At 30.3% G+C, this 27,289-nt stretch overlaps 1 long non-coding RNA gene across 1 annotated transcript in view; it reads left to right on the forward strand.

Moving 5' to 3' along the window:
- Positions 1–228: 228 nt before the first annotated feature.
- Positions 229–27,289, forward strand: part of LOC113371940 — a 57,566-nt gene continuing 30,505 nt past the window's right edge. The window contains exon 1 of the long non-coding RNA XR_003366680.1: positions 229–351. This is a non-coding gene — a long non-coding RNA (uncharacterized LOC113371940). The remainder of the gene's footprint in view (positions 352–27,289) is intronic.

Below are 27,289 nucleotides of genomic sequence, written 5' to 3' on the forward strand. Positions count from 1 at the left end.
TATATATATATATATATATAATATATATATATTTGTATATTTAATCGTGTGTGTACAGTACAAGTATATTTATGTACCGGTTCTGTTGAATTTATGGCATAATATGCATTACGTGCGCCCGGGTCGCACATTCACGCAGATATTTACAATCATTGCGGGCGAGTTTGTTCTCAGAGGCCACTTGGGCGAAATAAAAATAATAGTTGCTTCTTTTCCAGAACAGGTGAAGGCGGCGGTAAGGCGGTAAAGCGGTAAGGCGGGGGGGAAGGTACCTAACGCAGCAGCAGCAGCGAGCGTCCCGCGGCGGCGGCGGACGATCGTAAAACAAACTCGGCCGGATGGGAGTTTAAGGTAAGAGGTATTTTATAATGGACCTTTAATTTTATACAGTATTATATATACACTAGATAAACCGACAGACGTTGTCCTGTATCCATGTCTACAATTTTTTAATATAATATACTAAGATTTACCGTTTACCTAAAAATAATCATTATTGTTTTTTTAAACTACTCTTCACGTCAAAATGCATATACATTTGATAATATGAGCGATGTTAAATGCAGAACTGCTTTAAATAAAACGATGAGTCTCAATTCCCACATTGTAATATTGGAAATTGAAGTCTTTTAAACGGTATAACATAACAATAATCATAACATAACTCAATCAATTTTTTATTATTTAATATATCCAAAATTGCATCTTAACTTCTCTTAATCGATATCGTGAGAGTCGAATTGTATGTATTCATCTTTACTTTCCCATTTGTTGTTCTAAAGTAAAATTTTAACGTATTTTTAAAATATTGTGGAAAGATTAGTAAAATTAGCAAAGAAATTATATATTGAAAAAAAACTATATTGAAAATTTAATATCCGAATCTTTTGTTGGCGCCCCCTAAGGCGTGCACTCGTATTTTTCGCATGCATCGTATTAAAGGTATGACCGGCTCTGATTAAAACTTACTTAATTTCATATTTTAAATGAATCAATTTGTCATATCTTATTCATCATTCAATCTGCCATACATGTACTGTATTTTATGTTATTTTAATTTCTGGCACGCCTCAGCTGCTTTTTGGCAATAATAATGCCAAAACATTTCATTTTTCTTATTCACATCATAAATTTATTATACATCTTCTAATATTGTATAGGTTCATAAGTAAATTCAAATTTTTGGCAGATGATAGTATTCATTTGTTTTCAATGCAAACAAATGTCGTCTTTTACATTTTTTTCCATTTATTTCTACAATATTGCACATATATCCCAGTACTTTATAATCACATACATCCTAGAAAATTTCCTTAACAAACTTCCGAAAGATTTATCATAATCCGAATAATCGTATAGAAGGAGTATACAGTGAGTGCTTGTAATTTAATATGGACTTTATATAATAGCAATAAAGCTCGAATTAATTATACGTTTTAGTTAGAAAACGTTGGAAATCCGGCAAACGTTGTTTTGCTAAGTAAGGTATATTTTAAACTATTTCTAGAGAATCAAAAATATTAATACTTTAAGTGTATAAGGATGTGTTGTTTGAATGCTATATACAATGAAGTATTATAAAAACAATAAACTTCATTAGTTTGTCTATATTTTGTAAATACAGCAAACTGGAAGTTTTATACACTTTCTATAGAAAACATGGTATAAACCAATCCATAATGGTTATGAAAAAGTTAAAATATTTCCTGAAAATCCATTTGTTTTTTTCATGAGTTGTCCAATTTTTAAAATTTTGTGGTCAATTTTCTTATTTTTAACTTCCCGTAGGGTAAGTTATTGTAATGGGCCGAAAATCGAAATTGAATATTTTTACATTTTTCGACTTTTGAAGGTTTCTGCACGTTTTGGCATAGCTCAAAAAAAATTTATGTGTGTGTATATATATATATCTAATATATAATATATATGTGTGTATTGATACAATTTCCCAGTCACGTTTTCGGGCGCACGGATCAACTGATTTGAATGGTTCAAAATTCGATTCGATTCCTATTGATAGGGAGATGTGCTGATTAGTTTTTGGCAAAGGCAGGTCCAGTCGTTACGGAGATATGGAGCAGAGTGCAGAAAATACAAATCGAGTTTTTGAGAGAACGGATCATCCGATTTGTGTGATTCAAAAAACATTCAGTTCGTAATTCCGAGGAAAAGTGGTTATTAGTTTTTGGCAAGGGAGGTCAGGGGTTTCGGAGATACAGAGCTAAATGTTAAAAAAATGGCAGTTTTTGAGAGAACTAAGCGTTCGATTTAATTGATTCAAAGAACTTTCTGCTTGTTTCAACAAAATAATTGCTTTTGGAAAAAAAATTTTTGTTTCTAATTGTTTTTTTCAAAATATTTTTCTAATTTTGAATTAAAAATTCAAAAAATCACCCAGGCTAAGCACAGTCTAAGCGCCACTATGGTTCAAATGTTTACCCAAGTGCCTTTAGACTGTTTTGTGAAAAATGTGAAAATGTCGCGAAGCTAAGCACAGTATAAGTGAAAATATCGATCATAATAATTTGCAAATGCACTTTTTCAGTGTAAATTAGGCAACAATTTTTTGAAATTGAATTCGCAATGAAATGACGATTGTTAATGTTCTGGAGATGAATTGATTTATAATTTACATTGGATTTGCTTAGATATAACAATAAGATAGCAAAAATAATGAAAGTTACAGTATTTGTAATAATATATTTGAAAACGTTTGAAATTTCTCGAATATTTCATTACGGTACGAGAAGTACCAGCAATTTGTCTTAAGGCACGATGCCATACACCACTAGTTTTTTCTTTAAATTAAATACAAAAATATTCCCTTGTTCCGTTATTGCTCCCAATGAGATACCTACAATAGATCGACTATATCGATAAAGTATCGATAGATAGGTGTGCTGAAGTGGCGTGGAAATATCGTCTCGTAGTCGTCGTAGTCGTCGTAGTCGTAGTCCTCCTCAAAAGCTTCAGCAAGCGTTTATTTATTCTAAGAAAATAAACCAGTCAAGCAAAATCTCTATGCGAAATGGAAGAAAGAACTCGCCCACGTTTTCTATCTATCTATCTATCTTTCTATCTTTGATCATATCGTCCGTTTTATATGTATGGAATAAAAAAAAAATTAACAAAAAAGTTGAATAAAAGTAAAAGAAATTATAAAAATACGATACACAGTATGTTGAGTTGAATGATGAAGCTACGATAGTTTGTTTGTTGAACAGATGGACCAGAAATTGCAATAAACTAGATCAAACATTATATATCGCTTATGTGTATATATATATATATATATATATATATATATATATATATTTATTTATTTATATTAGGGTGGTCCTTAATATGGACATTTTTAAATTTCCTTGCTTTCAAGAGCTCAAATGGTTCTAAATTGATAAAATAACAATTCTCTGAAAGTTTCAGCTCTTAAATATGTACTGGAATTAGGGTTTGTCAGTTTTCAAAAACCGGTTTTAAAAACCGGTTTTTGGCAAAAATTATGGAATTCGAAAACCGGGTTTTTAGTGAAAAAAGTCAGTTTTCACTGTATAAATAGAAAATGACAAATATACCCAAATATAAAAGATAGATGAAAGCGTTTTGATTCTTGAAATCATATCGGTTCAATAGCATTTGATAGCTTATCAGTCTGCAATGGTTCCCAGAAAGGTTTTGTATATATTAATTTAGATTTTGACCAGTGTATAAATTAATTTAAATCAGTGTGACTTCTTCTTGAAGAAGTAGCTTCCTCTACTCAAACTTAAAAAAAGAGTTTTGAACCTTAGAAGCCACAAATTAAAGAACAAAAACTTAGAATTATTATATCAGGCTTTAAAAACAATTAAGCATAATTTGGGAGCATTTGATGTGCATATGTCTCATAATGAGAGTATTTATTAAAACGTATGTATCACAGCATGTATCAACATGTATCTAATATTTTTTTGTTTTCTTTTAATTTAATGAATTTTTTTATTTAAAAATGTATATTTTATTTATTCAAAAACTTTCCTTTCACTTTCATAAAAAATATTTTCATCCTTATATGAGAAAATGATGCATGAATAACGAATAATTATTTTCAAAGTTATTTAATCAAGATAAACTATTATTTTTTAGTCCTACTAATTAAAATTAAAATAATTTTGTTTACTATCTATAAAATTGAACAATAAATAAATTCAGTGAAATACTGCTCTAAATTACACTAAATTTTCGGATAACTTACTGAATATTCGAGCAAAAATTTATTTTCTATATAAAATTCGAAAACCGGTTAAAACCGTTTTTTTTAGCAAAATTAAAATTCGAAAACCGGTTTTCTGAAATGTCGGTTTTTGTATAAACTCTAGTTTGAATATTTCAGTTAGAAATCGCGCTGATTACTTTTTAGTAAAGATCGGCTAATTAGGTAATAACCGACTGATTAAGCGAAAACATTGTCAATTTAAATTATTATAACAAAAATTTCATTTCAATAAAATATGATTTGTTTAGAAAATATAATTTTTTTCTTCATACTACTACCCCTATAAGATCGAATAAGTTTATTTTACAAACATAGAAAATAAAAAAAAGTTTCAGAATTTAGCATCATGCATGTATGCGCATAATTCAAACTCTGACATGGACTTCTCTTCTTGTTCTGATACTTTTCTGAGGCGTTATATAAGTTTTTGATCTCTTTCTCGGGAAAATGGCAAATGCCATTTCGACGATTATGTGCAGATATCAATATTATACACCTGAATTTAATATCTAAGTAATAATACAGAGCATCTTTCATATAAAGAACATTTAACACACGGATTAATTAGAAATGTACAAGATTCATTTACAGTGCCTAAACTAAAGAGTTTTGTACAAAATTACTTTTTCATTCTAGATTATCTTTAAATAAAACAACACAAACTTGTCTGGCACAAACAAAAGCGCTAATTCGAAAATGAAAGAAAATTTGTTAAACGTGTCTGAAACACGAAAGAGTATTATTTAATTAGAAATTAAATAAGAAACGAGATTTTCTTTTTTATCTCATTGTCAAAAATATTTATGGTTTGAAAATGAAAGTTGAAGGGCTGAAAAAACATATTTTCTCTAACCTTGTCTTACTTTTTGTAGTGTTATATAAAAATGGAGTTCTCTTTCAAATGTCCGAATAAAACTCGAAAACGGCTGAATCGATTTGGCCAATCTTAGCCTTGAAAAATTCATGCCAATCCAGAGAAAGTCCAAAAGGTGAGAAATTATTTCAAATCCGCTTAGAAACTTTACATTTTTAATTTGAAAATTTTTGTAGAAGCGTAATTTAAATAAAACAATGGGCGGTGGTAATTTCGTGAAATGTCAAACGCTTTTGACAGATGATGTTCAATTACGTTTAATAGGATGTTTTACGCGAATATTATTTATTTATGATAAATTTGTAGTAGTTTTTTTTATATACAAAAACGTTAGTAAACGGGCCGCAAGTGTTACTAGAGACTCAAAATATAAACTTTTTTGATATGTTAATATGAAAATGCACTTTTTGGCATATTTTTCTCAAACACGGTGCCCTGAAAGATCTCATTTGTATAATTATATACTCATTGGTATTTATAAAACATTTTTTAGGTTATATTATTTTTTATTTATCTTATTTAAATTCAGAACCTAAATTTGGTATCGATCAAATGGACATTTTGTTGAATAACATTTTTCCAATTATAATTTCCCATAATTTATCGCAGAATTCATATTAATATATGAAGGTCCGGGATTAAAAAGGTCCACCACCGATGTGCCAAAAATCAGTAAAGTTAAGCATTGTTTAACAACAATATTTGAAAGTAGAGGAAAAAAGAAGTATAGCCAGCTACAAACTTGATTTGAAAACGATAACACAGGCCAACAAAAAAACATTTTTTTTTTGGTGCATCAAATGTTAGAGCTGATTCTTATAGTATTTTTTGCGCTGATTTCAAATCTGCAAACCATTTTTTTGTATCAGCTCTAGTTTTTGAGATACAAAGAATTTGCCGAAACCAGGTCCATTCGAGGTCGTCACGGAAAAGAACTTTTCACAGTATCAACTAATGTCCCAACTAAGGCCGAATGGGTCTTGTAAGTTTGTATGTACTAGTAGGCATATCTCATTAAAATAACATTCTGAATTGTATTACTATTTTGTACTTTCGTTCCTTATATTAGGTGCGCAACTAAGTTCTCGCTGTTTGTCAGTATATGGCTCTATCAGTAAGGGTTGGTCGATTTTGACAAATCCAAAACGTCTTGAAGCAAGCTTAGAGTAGGTAAACAGACTGCGGTGGAACATAATTGATTTCGTTTTTGCATTATATACTTCTGGTTGAGTGAATATGTCCAAACAATCGTCATTTGCGGGGAGTGTTGATTTTCGTCTTCCATTCAAAAAAACGGCAGCGGAAGTGCATCGAGAGCTACGGAAATGTTGCTCTGAGCGAAACAACATGCCGTGAGGGGTTTTGTCGCTTCAAAAATGGCGATTTTGATGTTGGCGACCACCCTCGTGAAGGAAGGCTAAAACCATCAAAAACGCTAAATTGAAGGCCTTGCTCGAATAGGATTCGTGCCAAACTCAAGAAGATCTTGCTTCAGAATTGGGAGTTACCCATCAAGCCATTTCCAAGCTATTGCATGCGTTGGGGATGATTTAGAAGCAAGAAATTTCGGTTCTTTGTGAGTTGAAGCCAAGAGACGTCGAGCGTCGTTTTTTCGCCTGTAAACAACTGCTCCAGCGGCGAGAAAATAAGAGGTTCTTCATCACATCGTGACAGGTGATAAAAAATGAATACATTACAGCAATCAAAAGAGGAGAAAATCTCGGTTTGGCCGAATATTCACTGCGAAGATTAAGCTCTACATATGGTGGGACCAGGCCGGTGTTATTTGTTATGAGCTGTTGAAACCGAGTGAAACCATCACTGGAGAACTGTATCGAACCCAACTGATGAAATATTTTTATAATAAAGTTAAATTTTCATCCAAAAAACAGCGAGAACTTAGTTGCGCACCTAATATCGTAAAATATATCATATATATCGTATCTTGAAAACTAAAGCTCATAGAAAAAAACCAATGTCATTTTTGAAATCAGCGCCCCAAATATACTTAAAAACAGTATTAAAATCGTTTGCACCATTTTCTGTGTTGACCTGTGTAATCTTTGAAGTGGGGGAGATAAACGGTAATCTTTGAAAATCTATAATAAAAGTATTTTCTTCCGTTGGTAGTTTTTTAGCATTAGTTAAAAATGTAATTATTTTGTAAAATACCTTTAAAATTATAATAAGGCTTTAAACCTTTTGCCACCTGCCCGTTACAAGTTACCCCGCATATAGGATAAAAAGGTCTAGATAACAAATTTTTGGAAAACATCAAAACAGCACATTTCTACAATGATGAAGTAGAAGTCAGTTTACTGAACGTAGTCAGATAATTGTTCGTTTGATATGTCTTATTTGTTGTGATATAATTGTTATGGTTTTCACAATATAGTTTATATTTGCTCAGAGTCAAATTTTTTGATTCTCTAGAAATGATTTAGAATATACCTTATTTAGCAAAACAAAGTTTGCCGGGTCAGCTAGTTAATTAATAAAGCTAGAGTCTCGAAATAGAAATTATTACCATAAAATATACAAATTATAGCAAATTAGGACGATATTGCATTAATTCAGAAAGTTGTTAAAAAACAAGTTAGAAATGGCAATAATTGCGTTCTAAATTACCTAGATTGCACTTTATGTATAGAAACAACAACTCTTAAATTAATCACTCTTTATGTAAATTTATTTTAGTAGTTTTTATATTATACAAACATTTTAAAACCTGACAAATTTTAATATACACTAAACAATTTTATAGAAGAGAACTGTACTGGCAAGCAAATTGAGACACAAAGAAATAATGAACTAGCTGTAAGTGGAATTCTGTCTTGAGACAATTATGGCATCGTGCCTTAAGGCAAATTGCTGGAACTTCCCGTACCGTAACAAAATGTTCGAGGAATACTGAATGTTTTCAAATAGATTATTATAAATATTGTAACATTGTTTAATATTTATAAGAATTATAAAAACTAAATTGCAAAGTTGAAATTATTTGTAAAGTATATTAGAACTATAGTCAGAATTAAAAATAAAATCTGAATTATTTTCGATAGACAAAAAATTAAAAAAAAAAAAAGTTGAAACAATTTTTTTTCCAAAATTAATTATTTTGTTAAGACAAGCAGAAAGTTCTTTGAATCATTTAAATCGGACGCTTAGTTCTCTCAAAAACTGCCATTTTTTACATATTTAGCTCCGTATCTTCGAAATGGCTGAGTCTGCCTTTGCCAAAAACTAATAACCACTTCTCCCAATCATTACAAATAGAATGTTTTTTAGATCATTCAAATCGGATACTCCGTTCTCTCAAAAAGTCGATTTCTATTTTCTGCACTCTTTGCTCCGTATCTCCGAAACGGCTGGACCTGCCTTAGCCAAAAACTAATCAGTTCTTTTTCCTATCAATAGGAATCGAATGTTTTTTGAACCATTCAAATCGGTTGATCCGTGCGCCCGAAAACGTGACTGGAAATTTGTATCCATACATACATACACACACACACACACACACACATACACACACATCCATTTTTTCTGAGGTATGCCAAAACGTTCAGAAACCTTCAAAACGTCGAGAAATGTTACAATTTTCAATTCCGATTTTCGGCCCATTACAATAACTTACCCTACGGGAAGTTAATAATTACTTGACTATTAATTTGATTCATCGAATGGCTTTAAATATTTGAAATCGATTCAGCAGTTCTTGTGAAAACGCCGACGAAATGTCGTAACTTGGCTCTCACACACACAATTTTTTCAAATTTGGTCTCATTCGATTCAGAACGACTTGCAACGTCGAGAAAACGAACATCTCCTTAAAGAAAATTATAATATCGTTGTTAAACTAAATCCACTAGAAGAAATTCATTTAATCCCACTTGCCAAAAGGTATAATAATAAACTTGCCATAAAACCCCCTATATTCGTGCTCATTCTCCAATTAAGAATGCACATCCTTGAGTGTCTAATTAAGCAGTTAATTAGATTATATTACGTCGACACGGTGTCTATTTTGAATAGAGGTCTTATATAATGTGCGTTCGTTCTCTCCCCCGGAATCCCCGGAATCCCCGGAACACGAACAATGCATTAGCCATTGCTGTGAAAGATAGTTTATCACTCCATGACGTCTTCTCCATCGAGGACTTCTATCAGAATCGGTGGAGGCGTTTCTATTTTTGTCACATCGGTCGTCGATGACGTCATATAAATAAGTTATTGACGGAATAATAATCGACAAGAGGCGAGGACAACGATTTGTGATATTTGCGATTTTATGAAATTAGCTAGATGCGAGTGGCCTTGAGGATAGTTCCATCAACTTCCCGACATGTTAAAATAATCGACTTGAAGTCGATAATAAGTTATCGAAATATGAGAATGACTTCTAAGGTTGCCGCTCATGCTAGTATATATATATATATATATATATATATATATATATATATATATATATATATTGAATGGTAGAGTCTTGGATTTGTGTATATTTTGTAGAGTTTCGAACAAGAATCCAAAAATAATACAAAATAAAAAACAAGAAAAGTTTTTAAAAAAACAATTTCTTTATTTAATTATTTGTTTATTGTCGACGTTTCGGAACTAGGTACGTTCCATCTTCAGGACATCTGTCAAGAAACATGATCTTGATGAGATTTTAGCAAACAATATGTTTAGGAAAAGAAAATAGATTTTTCTTAAATAATGAATTAAATTGTAAAAAATATAATAATGTACAGAAATATGATAATATGTTCAAAATAAAAATGATAAAAATAAATGAGTGGATTATCAGAACAGGATATTAAACATAATAGAAAATTTTTTGAAAGTTATGGAAATTTTTTTAAAGAAAAGGTTAATGACAAAGTTGAATTAATTACCTGTATGTTTGAATATTTGTTAGCACTTTTTCACTAAACAAGCTTTTTTAACAAAAATGATTTTGTGAGTTAATTTTCCGCCGAATAATTAGATTTTGTAAATCAAAATTACTAAAAAATTTGTCTTTTTTAAAATTATTATTTGAAAACACAAATAATATTATTCTCTGGATGTTGTTCGATTGGCTTTCGAAAATTAACTGGTGTGGCACACCAGTTTCATTTAGTTAATTTTCGAAAGCCAATCGAACAACATCCAGAGAATAATATTATTTGTGTTTTCAAATAATAATTTTAAAAAAGACAAATTTTTTAGTAATTTTGATTTACAAAATCTAATTATTCGGCGGAAAATTAACTCACAAAATCATTTTTGTTAAAAAAGCTTGTTTAGTGAAAAAGTGCTAACAAATATTCAAACATACAGGTAATTAATTCAACTTTGTCATTAACCTTTTCTTTAAAAAAATTTCCATAACTTTCAAAAAAATTTCTATTATGTTTAATATCCTGTTCTGATAATCCACTCATTTATTTTTATCATTTTTATTTTGAACATATTATCATATTTCTGTACATTATTATATTTTTTACAATTTAATTCATTATTTAAGAAAAATCTATTTTCTTTTCCTAAACATATTGTTTGCTAAAATCTCATCAAGATCATGTTTCTTGACAGATGTCCTGAAGATGGAACGTACCTAGTTCCGAAACGTCGACAATAAACAAATAATTAAATAAAGAAATTGTTTTTTTAAAAACTTTTCTTGTTTTTTATTTTGTATTATTTTTGGATTCTTGTTCGAAACTCTACAAAATATATATATATATATATATATATATATATATATATATATATATTGATTGTTTCTTTTCCGAACAGTAAATCCAATAATAAAAAACTAATAAATAAACTAAAATAATAATAAAATAATGTTTTTTATTATTGGATTTACTGTTCGGAAAAGAAACAATCAATATATTGAAAAAATCCAGGACTTATCTATTGAATATATATATATATATATATATATATATATATGTGTTTTTGAGGGCGATACATCAAACAAATTTTATTCTTTGTTTGATGAAGTATTAAGTTTGATTAAGTCAGAAAAGTATTAAAAATTAACCGTCGCCTAGGAACTGAGAGTGCAACATTTTGATTTACTACCACTACCCAATGATTGTCCTATTCTAATTTTGACATATTTTTCATTAATATGCATTTTATATTCTTTTTCCCAAAGAAGAAGTTTATGTATTCATAAAAAACCCGATTTGCTTATTTTAAGCTTTTTAGACGTTTCAAGTTAATCTGAATCGAATGAGACCCAATTTGGAAAAAGTATATGTGTGTGTGCTTGTGAATAAATTTTTGACCCTTTTGACAATGTTTACTCAAAAACTGTAGTTTAAATTAAAATATTCATAAAAGTATTGTAAAAAAAAAATTGTAGTCAAAATTTGTGTAAAAAATTGCTTTTGTGATGTGCAAATCAAACTAAGTCAAACATTTTTAATTCATTTAAATTTATGGAAATTAAATAATATAATTGCAAAAAATTTAAACGTGTTTGAGAAAATTCAACTGAAAATCGCAATATTTAGATATTATGAAAAGCGAAAACTTGATTTTCGAAATAAACAGTTGAAAATTTTATCTAAATATCTAAATATCAATTTCAATTGATTAAGTCAATATAACACATTTCTAGAATTTCATAGTAAAATAGTAAGTGGCTTAATTATAAATACATAATAATTAAAGTTTGGATTGGCTGTAGCAAAATTTCAAAATTTTATCGACACAATTTCAGAGGTTGTTGCTAAATTTCAAAGTTATTATCGACATAATCGATATATTATTTACCAGTTAATCATATTGGGAACTTTCCTTAGGGCAAGACGCCACGTACGACTAGTTTTCGATATACTTTTGTTAAAAGGCAACCCAATGGCCGTCATAACCTAGTTTCGATTAAATTTACTCCTCAAACCACATATTTTATCTAGCCCGCATACGAGTATAATCGTGCACATCTATCACGTCTTAGTTTAGAGAACATACATACATACATACATACATACATATATACATACATATCCGCACAAATACTCCTCCCACACACGTGTATATTCGTCACGTTTCTGCGTACAAACTCGTCAGGAGCTTTGACAATTATTCTGACTGGAACATAATGATAATAATGATAACGACGAACATATGTAAATACATAGAGAGAATTGTATGGAGAGGTACATTTACGTTTATGGCGAAGGAAGGAGTTCTGGAAATATTAGTCGAGCAGATATTATAGACGATAGTAACAATTGCATGATAAAGACTAATTTATTTTAACCGATGAAGAAAAATCAAAAAACTATTTTGAGTTTTAAATATGTACTGTTCGAATATTTCAGTTAGAAATCGCGCTGATTATTTTTAGTAAAGATCGGCTAATGAGGTAACAGACTGATTAGGTAAGAATATTGTCAATTTAAACTAGTGGTGTATGGCATCGTGCCTTAAGGCAAATTGCTGGAACTTTCCGTACCGTAATGAAATTTTCGAGAAATTTTGAATGTTTTCAAATATATTATTACTATCTTAATTATATATCTGACCAAATCGAATGTAAATCATAAATCAATTTATCTCCTAAACATTGCGATTTTCAGTTGAATTTTCTCAAACACATTTAAACTTTCTGTAATTATATTATTTAATTTGCACAAATTTAAATGAATTAAAAATGTTCGACTTAGTTTGATTTGCACATCACAAAAGCAACTTTTCACACACATTTTAACTACAATATTTTTTTTTACAATACTTTGATGAATATTTTAATTTAAACTACATGCCGTATGGCTGTACAATTTTATTATGTTTTTTAGGACCATGATATCTATCAAAATGAAATTTTACGAAAAAAATTTCAACATTTTAATTGCGAAGAAACGGCTCGATCGATCTTTGACCAAAATTAATCAGCACGACTCCCGAATAATATCTTTTGAATTGTTTTTGAATTTTTAAAATCGATTCAGAATTGCGGGTTAAAACGTGGACGGTACGTTTTTCACTTTTCTGCTATTTACAAAGAAACGGCTTGGCTGATCGTCCCGCAAAACGTCTTTTAAACTTTTGAAACCAGGTTTTATCAGCAAATCAGCAGTTTTTAAGTAAACATTGTCAAAAGGTTCAAAAATTTATTCACATGCACACACACACATACTTTTTCCAAATTTGGTCTCATTCGATTCAGAATTACTTGAAACGTCTAGAAAACTTAAAATAAGCAAATCGGGTTTTTTATGAATACATAAACTTCTCCTTCGGGAAATAGAATATGAAATGCATATTAATAAACTAGTGGGGTGTATGGCATCGTGCCTTAAGGCAAATTGCTGGAACTTCCCGTACCGTAACGAAATATTACAGGAATACTGAATGTTTTCAAATAGATTATTATTAATGTTGTAACATTGTCTAATATTTATAAGAATTATATAAACTGAATTGCAAAGTTGAAATTATTTGTAAAGTATATTAGAACTATAGTCAGAATTAAAAATAAAATCTGAATTATTTTCGATATACAAAAAAATAAAAAAAAAAAAGTTGAAACAAAAATTTTTTTTCCAAAATCAATTATTTTGTTAAGACAAGCAGAAAGTTCTTTGAATCATTCAAATCGGACGCTTAGTTCTCTCAAAAACTGCCATTTCTTACATATTTAGCTCCGTATCTTCGAAATGCCTGGGCCTGCCTTCGCCAAAAACATCACTAATTGAATGTTTTTTAAATCATTCAAATCGGATGCTCCGTTCTCTCAAAAACTCAATTTTTATTTTCTGCACTCTTTGCTCTTTATCTCCGTAACTGCTGGACCAGCCTTTGCCAAAAACTAATCAGCTCATCTCCCTATAAATAGGAATCGAATGTTTTTTAAACCATTCAAATCGGTTAATCCGTGCGCCCGAAAACGTGACTGGAAATTTGTATCCATACATGCATACACACACACACACATCCATTTTTTCTTAAGTATGCCAAAATGTTCAGAAACCTTCAAAACGTCGAGAAATGTAAAAATTTTCAATTTCGATTTTCGGCCCATTACAATAACTTACCCTACGGGAAGTTAATAATTTGTTCACATGCACACACACACATACTTTTTCCAAATTTGGTCTCATTCGATTCAGAATGACTTGAAACGTCTAGAAAACTTAAAATAAGCAAATCGGGTTTTTTATGAATACATAAACTCTCCTTCGGGAAATAGAATATGAAATGCATATTAATGAAAAATATGTCAAAATTAGAATAGGACAATCATTAGGTGGTAGTAAATCAAAATGTTGCACTCTCAGTTCATAGACGACGGCTAGGAGCACTTTTTATCACTTCTCTGACATATCATCTGCTTTAATCCTTTTTGATATAAATCGTTCTTCACATCTATGATGACATTCTCTATCAGACCCATACATTTGAAATTTGTTCGACAAACTATTTCACGCAAATTCAACGGGGGCCCTGGCTGCCTCTGCCTGGGCTAATGCAGAGTACGTGTTCCGACAACTTTGCGAATACTTATTCGCTAGGACAAACACAGACGCAGGATAAAGGATACACAGGATACACAGGATAGACAGGAATACACTAGGATATACTAGGATACATAAGTTGTGCATAGATGAGACAAAACCGTTGTACAAAACCCCAAAAACCGACGGAAAGTCTGAGTCTGCACTCGAGACGACAACTGACGCGAAACTATTACTCGGTAAAACGTGTGCATACTCTGTTTCATACGATGCAGGGATTGAAATTTGTTTAACCCTTCTTTGCATGGTGATGGAAATTTCAATCATAATATTTAGTCAACAAAAAAAGGTACTAAAAATCCTTGTACTGTAAATTTGTTACTGCTGGCAACATTTTAAGCGACTATTGCGTACAACAAAAGGCAATTTTAAAAAAAAATAGCAAACGTCACTGTTAAATACCAGGACTAGACTAGAACTTGTTATTTCGCTGTTTGTTGTGACTGGATAAAAAGAGCGAGTTCTTAGTTTGTTATAAGGGAGTAAACAAAGATATAAAATACAGTAAAAGTGAAAATGAATGAGAAAAGGGTATGTTTTCATGTTTTTGTTGTTTAATGTACATTTTATATCAAAACACTGTGAACAACGTTCTCAAAACTACGTGAAAGGAAATTTACATCACTATGAAGTAGTTCCACTTGTAATATATGGCAGAGATTTTTTTTGTAAATGTGTTTTTGTGTTGTTTTTTGAAGAAACAGATTATGATTTGTATAAGTTTTTTGGTATATTATTTTACATGTCAGTAATCAAAATTCCTAGCACAAGATCATACTAGTCGCCAAAGTTCGAACAATAAACATATGGAGAAGTAGATCTCATGGATAGCTTTTTGGACAGAAATCATATAACAAAGAGGTCTAAAAAGTGGTATTTGCATATTTTTTTATCTATTCGATCGATCTATTATAAACTCTTGGAATGTTTATAAAAAATGCTCAAGAAAGAGGTAAACGTAAAAGAGTCTCCTTACAATGGGCCAATTCAGTAAATGTGATATCAATTTGTGCTTAAATAAAAATAATGATTGTTTTTTTAAATTATTAAACAATATATTTTATATAGTTTTGAGCTAGATATGTGGCAATGCATGATGATGTAAATTTCTATCATATTGTTTTTTTACATTATACATATTTCTATTTACATTAGGATTTCTTTAATCTAGAGCATTAATTACATCACCCTGATTTATTTTAATAAAATAGAAAAAAATATGCAAAGAAGGGTTAATTCTAGAAAACTTGGTAGCAATTGAGTCATTGTTCTTAACTGTGGCACTAACAATTTTATTTACGGTTATGATTCAGGCCTAAATTAGTTTGAATAAACAAAAATAATGAAAATTAACTACAATAACCGAAAAATGTCCACAGTTTGACAAAAGCTCTACAATTCACAATTTTTAAAATGCATAGGATAAATTTATTTTCTAATCATTTTCATAATGGTCACAATCAATTCTGTCACCTCGTTTCAGCTTGACTTTGAGTTCTGGGATACCCTGCATATATATTATTTATTTAAAATCATAACTTACATATTCATAGATACTGTTAAAAGCAATTTTAGCCTTTTGGTAAGTGTTGAGTAAAATTCCTTATAATTTTTCCATAGTAAGAAAAGTTAGTTAAAGATAGTTAAGAAAATATTCGATGTAGGAGTTGTCAAGGTAGGATAAAATGATCTAGCAAAACTACTATGAAAAATGAAAATATCGTAAAAATTCTTATTTTAAATGATGTGTTACCTTCTATTCAACACCAAAATTAACTATCCTAATCATATTATATAATAATTTCTCGTCATTCTGTTACTCCAATAAACTTGTTTACTTTAAGAGTTTTTTTCCCTCTTTGAGGAAGGAAATCAAGGAAAACATCAGAAAATATCTATATTTTTACACTGGGAACTTTACATTATTTCGTCTGCCATTCTTTTTATTAGCATAATAAAATATCTTACAATAAAACTTTTGCCGAAGTGATAAGAATATATACAGTTAAAAAGGTTATTGCGAACACTTGCGGCCGTAGTTTGTTCTTTATGAAATTCATATTTTATATTTGCGGGGACCGAGAAGGATTTTTTCATTTTTTCATTCTTTGCTTTTCATTTCGACTCGTAATGGTTTTATTGGAATTGAAATGTTAGGTTTTATTTGAGTTTCGGGGAATGTTGTTATTGTCTTTACGTAATCTGGATGATAAGTTAAATAGTGGACCTAGAAGTTAATAGATTTCATGAACATTGCGTTTTTTATTACAATTTTTTAATTTTCCGGATAGGAGGAGAAGTTTGCTAATTTTATGTTTTCTCGGTGTTTCTCAATGAAATGAGACCAAAGAACTGGCATTAAAGCAAGTTGCATGAACTTTCCGAATGGTGTCGAAATTGATTTAATCAACCGTAATTGAAATTTAGACTAGTTAGTATTGATATTTAGCCTTGAGGCAATTTACATGAACTTCCCGATTTGTGTAAATAATCGACTTAATCAATAATAAACAAATTAATTTATGAGTTGAATTACACATAATTGAAAACGAACGAACACGTTAACTCTCGGAGTATTTTCTTAAAGCAAAATTTCACAAATTAATAATTTTTATAATTGAACCAGTTTTCGTAGGACGTTAATGGTTTAGTTTTAGTATGTTCATTAGGACCAAGTACTCATATGTTATACCAAGTAAATCGTCTAATTTTGATTTTAACAAACGTCAAAAAAACTACTCATTTTCTCAAACTTTAATGAATTTTTAAAATTCAACTACTTGTTGTAAGGCCGTAATAATTCAGTAAGTTTTATAAGACATTGATATATATCGCCAAAAAAAGTTCCATAGAAATCGGCTTAAATTTTTATTTCAACAGTTAATTACAAGAAAATGGCTCGGTAGATTTTCATCTAAAACTAGTCAGTATCATTCCTAACTAATATCTTTCGAACAATTCTTGATTTTTTAAAATCGATTCGGTAGTTTGAGCTTAAATGTGGACGAAAAGTTTAACACTTTTTTTCAAATTATGAAGAAAAGGCTCGGCAGATCGGTTTTTGAATTTTCAAAATGGATTCAGAATTTCGGGCTAAAACGTGGACGAAATAATTTTCCTTTTGGCTGACTTGGCTTATTGTCGCGCAAATCATTGATGAACTCTAGTCCTCAAGGTGATACATCGATTGGCTTTTAAATTTTTGAAATCGGTCCAACCGTTTTTTAGAAAACGTCGAATTACGGCGAAAAATCTGTTCACATACACACACATACATACTTTTTCCAAATTTGGTCTCATTCGATTCAGAATTGCTTGAAACGTCGAGCAGACATAAAATTAGTGAATCCGATTGTTTGTCTCCGTCGGGAAGTTAAAAAAGTTTAGAACAACAGACTAACTTTTTCCTTCTCGTGAAGCTTTTCCGGTGATCTCCGCGTTAATGCATATAATTATTATTATAAAATGTATTTTTTCTATCCGAATGCGGTCGGTCGGTTCAGTTGTGTTTTTTTTTCCTCGTTCCGCCGCAAATGTCGTCCCGAGTGTGTGCTCGTCGGGAAAACGTAAAAAAGCGGGCGATTCGCGCGAAAAAGCCACTAATTTGCGTTAAAAGCTCTTTAACGACTGCCGCCGCGTCGAAACTTTATCAATTTGCATACCTACAGGCCGAATGAGTGAGTCAGTCTGTCCGTACAATTTTCCGTTTCTGACCGGCGGACGGAACTTATTTTTGTTTGCCATGTGTGCGAAAACTAGTGGTGTATGGCATCGTGTCTAGGGTTTGTCGGTTTTCAAAAACCGGTTTCGAAAACCGGTTTTTTGACACAAATTATGAAATTCGAAAACCGGTGTTTTAGCGGATAAAACCGATTTTTATTGTATAAATGGAAAATGGAATCATATCGGTTCGATAAAATTTGGAATCATATCAGTCTGTTCTATCCCATAAAGGTTCTGTGTTATCTTTTGTCTAATGTATATATCAATTTAGATTATTATATCAATGGATATATTAATTTAGATCAATGCGACTTCTTGATGAAGGAGTGAATTGCTCTAATCAAATTTGAAAAAAGAGTTTTAAGCCCTAGAAGCCACAAATAAAAGAACAAAATTTCCAGAATTATTATATCACACTTTAGTTCGGTTGCAAGTGAGAGAGTATTTTCTATTTCGGAACATTTGCCGAAATTTAGTGAGTAAACAAAGGACACTTCTAAATAACAAATCGATAGGCGTGCTCAGCTTTTAGCAATCATATTTCATTTAACTAAAAAATAATTAAATATTTGAAATTAATTAATTAAAATTGTTCGTAGAATAAACTGGGGGTTTTGTTTAATTATTTCTAGAATTAAAATTTACATTAACAATTATATATCAATATGTATCTATTTTCTTATTTAATTAAAAGTTAATAGTTTTTTATTTAAAAATGTATTAGTTTTATTTATTCAAACTCTTATTTCACTATCATTAAAATATTTATAATCTATATGTGAAAATGATGCATGAATAACGAATAATCATTTTCAAAGTCATTTAATCCACATCAACTATTATTTCTTTGTTCTATTAATTAAAATTAAAATAAATTTGTTTACATTTCATAAAATTGAACATTAAATAAATTCTGTCAAAAACTGCTTTAAATCACACTAAATTTGCCAATATTTTGTTTTGTTATTACAGAATATTCGAGCAAAAATTGATTTTTTATATAAAATTCGAAAACCGATTAAAACCGGTTTTCTGGGAAATTTAAAATTCGAAAACCGGTTAAAACCGGTTTTCTAAAATGTCGGTTTTTGTATAAACCCTAATCGTGTCTTAGGCAAATTGCTGGAACTTTCCGTATAGTCTAGTCATTTGGTGCAAAAAAGGCTGTTGCCTGTACAGTACTCCGGGAATTCTGAAAATTGGTAATCTTATAGATTTCGAGGTTCTCTTTACGAAAATCAACTTTGCCACCTCAAATTTGAACGGCAAGTTGCCGCCATATTGGAGAAATGGCGTCAAACAACAGCTTTTTCAAAATATCTCCTTTCTGGCTGATTCTACGATAAAAGTATCTATGTACGAATTAAACTAGATAAAATTACCTACAATTCTTTAGAAAACCGTTTTTTTTGTAAAATTGATGGTTTGAGAGTACGGCCGCCTCAAAGTCTTTTCTGCTCTCGCCGCAGTATCAAATTTCTCCATATATGACAGCACTTTGAACTTGACCACATTCTCTCTAATAAATAAATATTGTCAATGTTAAATTAAGCGAATAAGATCTAGAAATAAAATAATTCGTTTAACAATACAAAAAAAAATGAATAAATTACAGAAAGTTTTCTCTAGTTCAATTTTGTTTTTAGCTACTTTGCTATTGAAGTGTTAAAAAATCAGCAAAAAAACAGAAAAATATTTGAATTATTTTATTTCTAGATCTTATTCGCTTAATTTAACATTGAAAATATTTATTTATTAGAGAGAATGTGGTCAAGTTCAAAGTGCTGTCATATTAGGTTGTCAAATATCTCCCTTCCGCTTTTTTGCTCTTGGTTTATAATACAAAAAGGCGGAAGGGAGATATTTGACAACCTATTATATGGAGAAATTTGATACTGCGGCGAGAGCAGCAGAGACTTTGAGGCGGCCTTACTCTCAAACTATCAATTTTACAAAAAAACGGTTTTCTAAAGAATTGTAGGTAATTTTATCTAGTTTATTTCGTACATAGATACTTTTATCGTAGATTGAACCAAAAAGGAGATATTTTGAAAAATCTGTTTTTTGACGCCATTTTTCCAATATGGCGGCAACTTGCCGTTCAAATTTGAGGTGCCAAAGTTGATTTTCGTAAAGAGCACCTCGAAATCTATAAGATTACCAATTTTCAGAATTCCCGGAGTACTGTACCGGCAAAACGACCAAATGACTGGACTAGTACCGTAATGAAATATTCGAGAAATTTTAAACGTTTTCAAATATATTATTACAAATACTGTAACTTTCATTATTTTTGCTATCTTGTTATATCTGAGCAATCAAAATCAAATGTAAATCATAAATCGTAAATCAATTTATCTCCAGAACATTAACAGTCGTCATTTCATTTCATTTCGAATTCAATTTAAAAAAAAAAAAAATAGTTTGCTGAGCTCGTAAGACTATATAGTGTGTACAAGAAAATGCTGTAAATATATACCTATTATATCCATATTCGTATCCTTATAAATAGTACGATGTATTTAAGAGGCTATCAATCATACATCTAATGTAAGATTCAACACGATGCCGGAGGGAATATGTCTGTCATTAGCGAAAAGATAAGATAAGACAGAGCTTTCATTGCCGACGCCCATTAATATTAATATCGAACCAACGAAAATTACACAAATACGAGATAAGGAACCACGAGAGGAAATTACACAGCATATGTACACACACACACACGTGGCACAGGAAAAATAAGACATATACATGCTAATTTCAATAAAAGTATTAATTCGACCGCCCTGCAACTATTCCATTTTTAACTTCCCGTAGGGTGGTTATAGTAATGGGCCAAAAATCGAAAATGAAAATTTTTGCATTTTTCGACGTTTTGAAGGTTTCTGAACATTTTGGCATACCTCAGACAAAATGGATGTGTGTGTGTATGTATGTACGAATACAATTTTTCGTCCACGTTTTCGGGCGCACGGATCAACCGAATTGAATGGTTTAAAAAACATTCGATTCCTATTGATAGGGAGATGTGCTGATTAGTTTTTGGCAAAGGCAGGTCCAGCAGTTACGGAGATAAAGAGCAAAGAGTGCAGGAAATAGAAATCGAGTTTTTGAGAGAACGGAGCATCCGATTTGAATGATCTAAAAACATTCAATTAGTAATGATTGGGAAAAGTGGTTATTAGTATTTGGCAAAGACTGGTCCAGCCATTTCGAAGATACAGAGCTAAATGTGCAAAAAATGGCTGTTTTTGTGAGAACTAAGCGTCCCATTTGAATGATTCAAAGAACTTTCTGCTTGTTTTAACCAAATAATTGGTTTTGGAAAAAAATTGTTTCAAATTTTTTTTTTTTTTTAATTTTTTGTATATCGAAAATAATTCAGTTTTATTTTTAATTCTGACTATAGTTCTAATATACCTTTTTTTCTTTTTTTTAATTTCAATAATTATTACAACTGCTAAATTATTAACATCAAGTAATATTGATAAATAATAATATAAATTTAAATAAATAAGAGTGCAAAGGATAAAATTTACATGAAAATAATATCCGTAATATGATTTGATATAAAATATAAGCAAATAGTAATAAAAATAAAATTAATAAATAATATAAATAAAATTTCTGAATAATAAAATAATACTAGAAAAATAATAAAATATAACAAAATAACAATAATAGAAATAGTAAGATAATAATAATAATAATAATAACAATAATAATAATAGTAATAATGATAATAATAATAATAATAATAATAATAATTTACAAATTTATGAGATCATTTGGAATTTTTCGTTTTAGCCTTCTAATATACCTTAGACAAATAATTTCAACTTTGCAATTCAGTTTATATAATTCTTATAAATATTTAGCGATATTAGAGAATTTATAATAAGCTGTTTGAGAGCATTTAATATTCCTTTACCGAACATTTCGTTACGGTACGGGAAGTTCCAGCAATTTGCCTTAAAGCACGATGCCATGCGCCCCACTAGTTAGATGTTTTTTAGATCCATGAAGCAATTACAAGGCTATTGAGTAATTTTGCCTTTAAGCAAGTTTAATCTAATCCTTCTGAAATGTAGAAATAATGTGAACGAGAGTTAAGATTTAGTTATATTGGTTATAATACAGTATGCAGATTTATTTATTTCGATTCTACTAGAGCTATAATTTCTCATTTGATGCATGATGAGTCCTTTCCTATATATTTTGCCTCCGAAACGGATGCTAAAATATGCCAACTATACCGCTGAACAAAAACTGAAATAAAATAAACATAGCGCAGATTCCGTAGATTTGAAAAATGTTTCGGAAAAACGTAAAAATGCAGCGAAAAAACTAAATAAAACTGTTCAGTCTCTAAAACAAGCAGAGCTCTTCGATTTCCTATATTTTAGCTTTGATTTATTCAGCTTCGCCTATGTCTTTCTGTCACCGAATTGATTTAAGGTTACGGCAACGTTATATATTATATAACGGAGGAGGAAATGCAAGAACCGAATTTACTAAATATGAATTCGGTATAGATATTGATATAAATATTAGGTGAGGATAATCTGAGGCGAGTTATAATACAGCAGGCTTTAGTATTTGGAGACTTAATTAACTTCCCGAAGAAGTTTGTTTTCATCAAAAAATCCGATTTGCTAATTTTATGTTTTCTTGACGTTTCAAGCCATTCTGAATCGACTGAGACCAAATTTGCAAAAAGTATGTGTGTGTGTGTGCGTGTGCGTTTTCTCAAAAACGGCTGGATCGATTTCAAAATTTTAAAAGGCATTTGATGTATCTCGACGAGGACTATCGTTTGTCAGTTTTGTGTGACGATCGGCCGAGACGTTTCATATAAATAGCAAAAAAGTGAAAATTTTTTCGTCCACGTTTTAGCCCGCAATTCTGAATCGATTTTGAAAATTCAAAAACCTTTCGAAAGATATTGGTTGGGAATCATGCTGATTAGTTTTTGGTAAAGATCTGCCGGGCCATTTTCTTGTAATGAAGTTAAAAAAAATTGACGATTTTTAGGTTTTTTTTTTTTGCAGTAGATACCATAGTCTTCTAGGTTATACTAAAATATTACCGCCTTACGACAACTCGTTTAGCTTTAAAAATTCGTCAAAATTAGAGCTTTCATCGACGTTTGCTCAAAAACGCCTGAACCGATTTCAGAAATTTGAAAGCCATTAGATGTATCTCAATGAGCACTATAGTTTGTCAATTTTGTGAGACGATCTGGCGAGCCGTTTCTTTATTATTTGAAGCCGTTATTTGAAAAAGAGTGTTAAACTTTTCGTCCACATTTAAGCTTATACTACCGAATCGGTTTTAAAAAATCAAAAACTGTTCGAAAGATATTAGTTGGGAATGATACAGATTAGTTTTAGATGAAATTATATCGAGCCGTTCTCTTGTAATTAACTGTTGAAAAAAAATTAAGTCGATTTTTATGAAACTTTTTTTGGCCATATATACTATGGTCTTATAGAACTTACTGAAATATTACGCCTTTACGACAAGTAGTTTAATTTTAAAAATTCATCAAAGTTTGAGAAAATGAGTAGTTTTGTTGACATTTGTTAAAATTAAAATTAGATGATTTACTTAGTATAACGATAGATTACTTGGTCTTAATGAACATACTGAACCATTAAAGTCCTACGGATACTGGTAAATTTATGAAAATTGTTGATTTTTGAAAATGTGCTTTAAGAAAATACTCCGAGTTCACGTGTTCGTTCGTTTTCAATTATGTGTAATAAATCCACTCGGAATACTTCTAATCACTCATAAATCAATTTGTTTATTATTGGTTAAGTCGATTATTTACACATATCGGGAAGTTCATGTAACTTGCCTCAAGGCTAAATACCAATATCAACTAGTTTTAATTAACAAGCACACATACATACTTTTAGTCCATGTGTTGGTCTCGTTCGATTCAGAATGGCTTGAGACGTCGAGAAAACATAAAATCAGCGAATCGGATTTTTTGATGAAAACAAAACTTCTCCTTCTGTAAGTTAATAAGGGAAAAAAATAGAGTACCCTGTTCTAGGCCTGCCTTTGCGTAAAAGCTCAAATAACAATAATAAATCACAATTTATTCCAACAATTTGCCAGTGGCATAAATACAAATACGAATACAAAACGACGCATATCGCATCGTATAATAATTGAGATAATTTCGGTTCGGGTTTTCATTAATGCGATAATTCGCGTCCATCTATGTATTTATTATAAACACGCGGCGGCTTTATATCATATTTGTGTATAATTTTACAGCGAAATTTTAATTGCCGAATATCTGCAGTGCAATTTCAATTACTATTCAATTTAATTTATGTTAATTTTGCAAATATGTTAATGCTCTCGTGCGGTTGGCCCGCGCCTGCCGCCTGCAACTGCTGCTGCTTCACATATATATATATATATATATATATATATATATATGAACTGTTTAATAAATATTTGAATATTATTCGAATGCTATATCGCGCACAAATTAATATTAACACGGTCAAAGCCGGTCAAACTGACCGTTTCAATCTTTGTGTATAACCTTAAGGGAGTATTCTAGTGTAGAGCGATGAATTTTAGGTCATTTTTATAGTGTCGTAAAAGAAAGCAATGAATGTTTTTACTATCCATTATTTTACCACTTGTTTATTAATATTATTAAAATACAGAACAAAAATTAAAAAATAAAAAAGTTGAAAATTGTAAAAACTGGCAGCTGATGAAGTGCGTGGTCTCAAAAAATTGGCACATCGATCTTGACATGATTTCAGCCCTCCTAGCCATCGGAAATGCAAAAAATAAAAAGATTATTAATCTACAATGATGTTACAATCTCCCGAACTAGCGATGAGTAATTTGAAAAAAAAAAGTGTTTTTTTACTGTTTTTTTTGAGTTTCTCGAGTTTTTTAAAAATAGTAAAATTTGGTATTTGAGGATAATCTTAGTTCGGGCTACAGATAGGTCTATAAACAAGACTCTCTGAACATTTCAAGTGAATCGGTCGATTAAAACTCGAGAAATCGTGTCAACAGTACTGAAAAGTCTGTTATGACAAAAACGCATTTAAAGTTTTGCGTGAAGCCAAACCAGTATGGAGACCGAGTCAGTAAAATGTCTATATCTCCAAAAATAATTCAAATTTTCAAAAACCTTCTCGTACCTATATTCTTAGATAGTTAAACTTTGGAAATATGAAATGAAAAAAATCGATTTTTTTGAATTTCTACACTAGAATACCCCCTTAAACGTTCAAATACAATTATCAAACTTTATTACAATTCTTAGAATATACTAATAATATTTTCTTCACTCTTTGATTTTGATTATTTTTTTTTATTCTCCGGAAAATTGTTGTGTTATGTAACTACCGCGGTCGGTCAATTTGACCGGTGCAAAATAATGTTATTTACACATACACACACACAGACACACATACATACATCCATTTACTCTAAGGTATGCCAAAATGTTCAGAAACCTTTACAACGTAAAGATTTATAAAAATTTTCATTTTCGATTTTTTTGCAATTACTATAACTTGCCCTACGGGAAGTTAAATGTATGGTAGGGCGGGGCACAAAGGTCCAATTTGACTTTGGGCAATAATACTGTGAAAACCTAATCCATTATAAGTATAAGGAAATCATTAAGTACATAATTTATATCCACTAATAACATAAATTGATTTTGATATTAATTTTATTAATACCTACGCTTATTTATTATGATATAAAACTTATTATAAGACTAAATTTGGGATATGATAATTTTACTATTATCATACTATTATATTATACTATACTATTATGTATCATAGATAATTTAACTATTATCTATTATACCGTGAGATACCTATGCCATCAATTTCTCTATCCATACAAATAATCTATTACAGCTAGATTATTATTTGCTAACTAACTTATTATATATATATATATATATGTGTGTGTTTATATATATGTATATATATATACATATCAGACACCCTACATACCTATTTATACATATATATATGTATATGTATATATATATGTGTTTATATATATGTATATATATATATATATAAATATATATGTATATATATATAATTATATATATATATATATATATATATATATATATATATATATATATACATATCAGACACCCTACATACCTATTTAATATTAGTGTGTTATATTTCTACCTTACGCCCTATGTATTATTATCTCTACCTATCTATTGCCTGTACCGGGGATTGAACCCGGTTCCTCTGCGTGACAGTCACGCATCTTAACCACTACTCTACGGGTCGCCCCACTGAAAATATATTATGGAACACACTGTTGTTTCTTTGGTTCATTTTCTAATTATATAAGGTAATTAATACTAAGGTGACGCGACGACACGCGAAAAAAGACGGTTGGTTGTGACGTTACGGTGGTGTAGTGGTTAAGGTCGTAGCCTGTCACGCGGCGGACCGGGGTTCGATTCCCGGTAAGGGTGAAAATAGTATGTAAGCGAAATTGTAGGCGTAAGATAATAAATGTTAGGCGGTTTAGATATAAGTGTAAGGATTGAGCGTACGATATAGTAGTTATAAGGCGTATAACCACGTAAAATGTAATGTGTAAAGTATGGTTTAGGTATAGACGATACACATACGCGAAAAGGAATGTATGATATTAGGGGTTATCGTATAAGAATTGCGAATGTTATATAGATTTAATTTATGAATATTCTTTCTTCGATACAAATATTTAGTTTGCTGGTTAGTTTTTTGACAAAGGCAGGGCAAAAGTGCAAGAAATGTCGATTTAGTTTTTGAGTCAACGAAGCATCTGGTTTAAATGATTTAAAAAACATTTTACATTTAATTACTAAAGGAAGAAGTGATTAAATTTTTGGGC

This window comes from Ctenocephalides felis, unplaced genomic scaffold, assembly GCF_003426905.1.
Source record: "Ctenocephalides felis isolate EL2017-DRISC unplaced genomic scaffold, ASM342690v1 CF-g0.4_SCAFFOLD_00845, whole genome shotgun sequence".
NCBI lineage: Eukaryota > Metazoa > Arthropoda > Insecta > Siphonaptera > Pulicidae > Ctenocephalides > Ctenocephalides felis.